Here is a 6,805-nt window from a genome sequence, read left to right on the forward strand (position 1 = left end):
TAGTTGATGATATTGTTATGTGTATTAATATAGTTGATGATATTGTTATGTGTATTCATATAGTTGATGATATTGTTATGTGTATTATATAGTTGATGATATTGTTATGTGTAATAATATAGTTGATGATATTGTTATATGTATTCATATAGTTGATGATATTGTTATGATATTAATATAGTTGATGATATTGTTATGTGTATTAATATAGTTGATGATATTGTTATGTGTATTAATATAGTTGATTATATTGTTATAGTGTTATAATAGGCCTACTCTCCTTAACATGTTTTCAATATAAATTAGATGCGGGATGTGAATTAGTTCTGTTTCCATCTGTGTGCCCCAGGGTGATCGCTCCTACACTATCTAGAATCTAAAAGGGATCTTTGGCTGTCCCCATAGGAGAACCCTTTGTAGAACCCTTTTTGGTACTAGGTAGAACCCTTTTGAGTTCCATGAAGAATCCTTTCCACAGAGGGTTCTACATGGAAGCCAGAAGGGTTTTACCTGGAACCCAAAAGCGTTCTCCTATGGGGACAGCCAGAGGACCCTTTGGAACTCTTTTTCTAAGAGTGTACTGTATCATAGGTCTATAGACTTGTCTTCTCAAAACAGGCTTAAAACACAACAAGCAACTAACATTTTCTCTTTCTAATCTACTGTTAACGCTTTTCACTCAGGAAGGTATTTTGTGTGAAAGAGAGACAAATAAATACTGTGGAAAGACTGTGTGTTCATTAGTGCCCACCGTAGCAAAACGTTTGGCAACAGAAACCGTTTAGGTCACGTTGTACAGCGTTTGGAGTAAACTGTTTATGCAACATTTTAAAACTGTTGCCTGCTGAGTAAACTAATGAATACGACCCAGGTAGTAGCCTACAACTCGGCTGTTGATGTCTGCCTCATGCTGAAACCTGTATGTAGCCTGAGGGTGCAAGCTAGATATACTGTTTTTTCAAAGCTTATCTAGATTTCAGTTAGCTTCACATTCAAGATCAGACTTCACCCATTAGAATACACAGAGTGCTAGTCATCAGGAAGGTGCTCTTTCAGCAGAACTGTAGATATCTCAATGACTTGACATGTTCTAGTTGTGAATTCAGGCTACAAGGTGAGAATCTTTCCAGGGATTATTATAAAGTGGTAGAGAAATGTAATGTCTGGTGTAATTCTAGTACAGTGAATGGAAGTAAAACACTCAGACCTAACAGTCTACTTCTACTGAGACAGGTACGTGTCAGTCTAATCATACAAAATGGCGCTAACTGAATGTGGGAAAGTCAAATTCAATATATTCATATATTATAGTTCTACATTTAACATTTCATATGATAAATGTAATTGTATCATAGTTCTACTATATTGTAGTGATCCTCGCTAAATGAGCCACGTCACAATTCCAAACAAGTAACCCAATTGGCGCCAACGACACGATGCGTAGGTTGTTTGCCTTTTTACAAGTGCAACCTGGGTTAGCTTCCCTGCCCCGCTGTTCGCTACATTGGTGTCAGAAGTAGTATGGTGTCTGTGAGGCCATCATAATTTATGGCCCGGACATGTGAGGGGTCTGAGTAGTCGAAGCACGGGACTTTTGTAGGGGACAGTGTGAGTCAGGTTACAATTCCCATTTCTGCGATGCGTAAGTTGTTTGCCTTTTTTCGCCAGTGACCTGGGTTTACCGCCCTGCCGGCTGTTGATATCATAATCTTCCCGACATCGTTTGGACACACCTACTCATTCCAGGGTTTTTCTTTATTTTTACTAATTTTTACATTGTAGAATAATAGTGAAGACATCAAAACTATAAAATAACACATATGGAATCATATAGTAACCAAAAAAGTGTTAAACAAATCAAAATATATTTTATATTTGAGATTCTTCAAATAGCCACCCTTTTCCTTGATGACAGCTTTGTACACTCTTGGCATTCTCTCAACCAGCTTAATGAGGTAGTCACCTGGAATGCATTTCAATTAACAGGTGTGCCTTCTTAAAAGTTAATTTGTGGAATTTCTTTCCTTCTTAATGTGTTTGAGCCAATCAGTTGTGTTGTGACAAGGTAGGGGGGGTATACAGAAGATAACCCTATTTGGTAAAAGACCAAGTCCATATTATAGCAAGAACAGCTCAAAAAAGCAAAAAGAAATGACAGTCCATCATTATTTTAAGTCATGAAGGTCAGTCAATACGGAACATTTCAAGAACTTTGAGAGTTTCTTCAAGTGCAGTCGCAAAAACCATCAAGCGCTATGATGAAACTGGCTCTCATGAGGACCACCAAGGAATGGAAGACCCAGAGTTACCTCTGCTGCAGAGGATACGTTCATTAGAGTTACCAGCCTCAGAAATTGCAGCCCAAATAAATTGCTTCACAGAGTTCAAGTAACAGACACATCTCAACATCAACTGTTCAGAGGAGACTGTGCGAATCATGCCTTCATGGTCGAATTGCTGCAAAGAAACCACCACTAAAGGACACCAATAATAAGAAGAGACTTGCTTGGGCCAAGAAACACGAGCAATGGACTTTAGAACGGTGCAAATTTGTCCTTTGGTCTGGAGTCCAAATTTGAGATTTATGGTTCCAACCGCTGTGTCTTTGTGAGACATGGTGTGGGTCTCTGCATGTGTATTTCCCACAGTAAAGCATGGAGATTTATTTAGAATTCAAGGCACACTTAACCAGCATGGCTTCCACTGCATTCTGCAGCGATACGCCATCCCATCTGGTTTGGGCTTAGTGGGACTATCATTGGTTTTTCAGCAGGACAATTACCCAACACACCTCCAGGCTGTGTAAGGGCTATTTTACCAAGAAGGAGAGTGATGGAGTGCTGCATCAGATGACCTGCCCTCAACAATTCCCTGACCTCAACCGAATTGAGATGGTTTGGGATGAGTCGGACCGCAGAGTGAAGGAAAAACAGCCAACAAGTGCTCAGCATATGTGGGAACTCCTTCAAGACTGTTGGAAAAGCATTCCAGGTGAAGCTGGTTGAGAGAATGCCAAGAGTGTGCAAAGCTGTCATCAAGGCAAAGTGTGGCTACATAAAGAAACTCAAATATAACATATATTTTGATTTGTTTAACACTTTTTTGGTTACTACATGATTCCATATGTGTTATTTCATAGTTTTGATGTCTTCACTATTAATCTACAATGTAGAAAATAGTAAAAATAAAGAAACAATGGTTTTGGGAAACAGCTTGGAGATTTAACAATACTCCTACAAAGGTTCTGACGATTAACTTATCCTTCAGGTGCTTTAGGGAAACCGGGCCCAGGTGGTCTCTTTAGGAAATGTTTAGAAAATATTTGGCCTATGCTACATGCCCTGTTATTTGGATTTAAAACCGATTTGTAGGTGATCAATCCTGCTACTGATAGCCTATGTGAACTGATATGAACAGGTTTAGGTTGGTCATCTAGGATATGTAGGCTATAGCTGAGGTATAGACCTCCATCTGCATATCACTAACTCTGTTATATATTATCAGGTCTCAGTTTGAAATGGTGTGTAAAATACCATGCCTAGGCTACAAGCTCTGTGCTGCTACTGTTAGGTCTATAACGTTATGGGAACTGATCTGAACAGGTTTAGGTTGGTCATCTAGGATATGTAGGCTATAGCTGAGGTATAGACCTCCATCTGTATCAGGACTAGGCTCCTGCTACTGTTACTGTTCTAACGTTATGGGAACTGATATGAACAGGTTTAGGCTGGTCATCTAGGATATGTAGGCTACATCCGAAGTACAGTACCAGTCAAAAGTTTGGACACACCTACTCATTCCAGGGTTTTTCTTTATTTTTACTATTTTCTACATTGTAGAATAATAGTGAAGACATCAAAACTATGAAATAACACATACACATATTGCTCATGCCTAGGCTACATGCTCTGTCCTGCTACTGGTAGGCCTGTAACGTTATGGAACTGATCTGAACAGGTTTAGGCTGGTCATCTAGGATATGTAGGCTATAGCTGAGGCATAGACCTCCATCTACATATCACTAACAAACCGCTATTATATATTATAACCCAGCCTACTTTACATAATATAAATCTCGTACTTGTTGCAAAAAACCTTTCTGTACGGATCTGATCCCCCTCAGATCAATCATGTCCATTTTAGCCCTTCTGTCTACATTCTCAGATATGTTTAGAAATGAACAGATTGAAAGAAATAGTCTACTTTTAATAAATACACATTAGCCTGAGAGAGTGGAAGGGCTGAGAGGAATGTGGCCTTGTGTTGCTGCACTGTCTATAACTACCTTAACAAACAGTAACAGGGAGATGAGGTGAAAGATATCAGTCACGACTACATGTTATACAGGCTTTGGTATTTCCATTTATATTTTGAGGTTGGACGTTAGCACGTTGGCCGCACCTCTTGGCGCCACCTCAATAGACAGTATGCTTATGCCTGTGCTGGCTTGTCATCTCTTTAGTCAGAAGGGTTCCATCTGTTATGTGATATTTAAGAGCAGCTGGCCCAGTGTTCTGGTTGGCCTTAGAGATGTTAGAAGACTGGCACCTCTTTGTAGCTCTGCTTCTTTAAGTTGATGAACAAAGTCTTTCTGTCTTGTATGTCCCAGGGTTTTGGTCTGGTTTGGTTTGGTTTGGTTTGGTTTGGTTTGGTTTGGTCTGGTCTGGTTTGGTCTGGTTTGCTCTGGTCTGGTTTGGTTTGGTTTGGTTTGGTGTGGTCTGGTCTGGTTTGGTTTGGTGTGGTCTGGTCTGGTCTGGTCTGGTCTGGTCTGGTTTGGTCTGGTTTGGTCTGGTCTGGTTTGGTTTGGTTTGGTTTGGTCTGGTTTGGTCTGGTTTGGTCTGGTCTGGTTTGGTTTGGTGTGGTCTGGTCTGGTTTGGTCTGGTTTGGTCTGGTTTGGTTTGGTCTGGTCTGGTCTGGTCTGGTTTGGTTTGGTGTGGTCTGGTCTGGTTTGGTCTGGTTTGGTCGGATTTGGTTTGGTCTGGTTTGGTCTGGTTTGGTCTGGTCTGGTTTGGTCTGGTTTGGTTTGGTTTGGTCTGGTTTGGTCTGGTTTGGTTTGGTCTGGTTTGGTCTGGTTTGGTCTGGTTTGGTTTGGTCTGGTTTGGTCTGGTTTGGTCTGGTTTGGTCTGGTCTGGTCTGGTTTGGTCTGGTCTGGTTTGGTCTGGTTTGGTTTGGTATGGTTTGGTCTGGTTTAGTCTGGTCTGGTTTGGTCTGGTTTGGTTTGGTTTGCTCCACTTGTTTTTTTACTCCATATTGTAAGTTGGAGGGTTTTTATTTCAGATGTCCTCGTCTGGAGCCACTTCAATGGGCGCTCATGGTGGGAGTCTTTTAGGTACCACTTTCTTGTTGCTAGTCAACATTCAGTGGACACTAGGGATTGGACGATTAATACCGGCGCTACGATGCACGTTGCAGTTTTCAAAATCTCTACTGATTTGACACAACGTATAATAATAATATGCCATTTAGCAGACGCTTTTATCCAAAGCGACTTACAGTCATGCGTGCATACATTTTTGTGTATGGGTGGTCCCGGGCATCAATCCCACTACCCTGGCGTTACAAGCGCCGTGCTCTACCAGCTGAGCTACAGAGGACCAATGCTTGTATCAAAGTAACAATGCTATGTAATACTGCTGGAAGCTTTGTGTTTTTATCTATACTGAACAAAAATATAAACGCAACATGTAAAGTGTTGGTCCCATGTTTCATGAGCTGAAATAAAAGATTCCAGAAATGTTCCATTCGCATAAAAAGCTTATTTCTCTCCAATTTTGTGCACAAATTTGTTAACATCCCCGTTAGTGAGCATTTCTCAGTTGCCAAGATAATCCATCCACCTGACAGGGGTGGAATATCAAGAAGCTGATTTTACAGCATGATAATTGCACAGGTACACCTTGTGCTGGGGACAATAAAAGGCCACTCGAAAATTTGCAGTTTTCTCACACAACACAATGCCACAGATGTCTCAGGTTTTGAGGGAGCGTGCCATTGGCATGCTGACTGCAGGAATGTCCACCAGAGCTGTTGCCAGATAATTGAATGTTCATTTCTCTACCATAAGCTGCCTCCAACGTCGTTTTAGAGAATTTGGCAGTACGTCCAACCGGCCTCACAAAATGCGAAAGATCTCGCTGATTTCTCCCTGGTGCCAGTGCTTTTTTTTTTAGATGCAAAGTCTCTTTCAAACACTAACCTCTACTGGACACCTTATTTACACATTTAGTTTGATGTCTTCCAGTTTGTAGCCCCTAAATGGTAGCTCAGCAGGAGGGGACGGGGATTGGGATTTCCCATTGTTGTTTAAATAATTTGTTTTATTTAGTGTAACCTATGATAATATTTTGTCTTTAGTATCCTAAATAATACCACAGATGCATCATTTTTGAAAACATAGTGAACATGGAGGCAAAAAGCGAACCCCACATTCTAACTAAATGTTGTTTATTTGCACTCAAATATATCAATGGCATTTTCGGTACAATTTGGTGAAAGCCCCAAAGCGTTCAGAAAGCCTCTGATTCCCACCACTAGTGGACACCCCCATGAGTGTCTTTCAGAACCCCTCCTAAAACCACCTGTTTCGTTTTGGTTGTTGTTAGTGACTCTTTGTTAGTTCCTTCTTCTGTTTGAGAGACAATGTTTTATTTCTTGTTGAGGAACGTAACAATGTTCATATGATTAAATTAAATCACCCGACTGTTTTGATATGTCTGTTAGTAAATGTTTTATTTCTAAGAGATCATGAATAAAAGAGAACAATTGACATTCTAGAATGAGTTGTCACTGTGTTAACCACAACCAA

Source organism: Coregonus clupeaformis, unplaced genomic scaffold, assembly GCF_020615455.1.
Source record: "Coregonus clupeaformis isolate EN_2021a unplaced genomic scaffold, ASM2061545v1 scaf0019, whole genome shotgun sequence".
Classification (NCBI taxonomy): domain Eukaryota; kingdom Metazoa; phylum Chordata; class Actinopteri; order Salmoniformes; family Salmonidae; genus Coregonus; species Coregonus clupeaformis.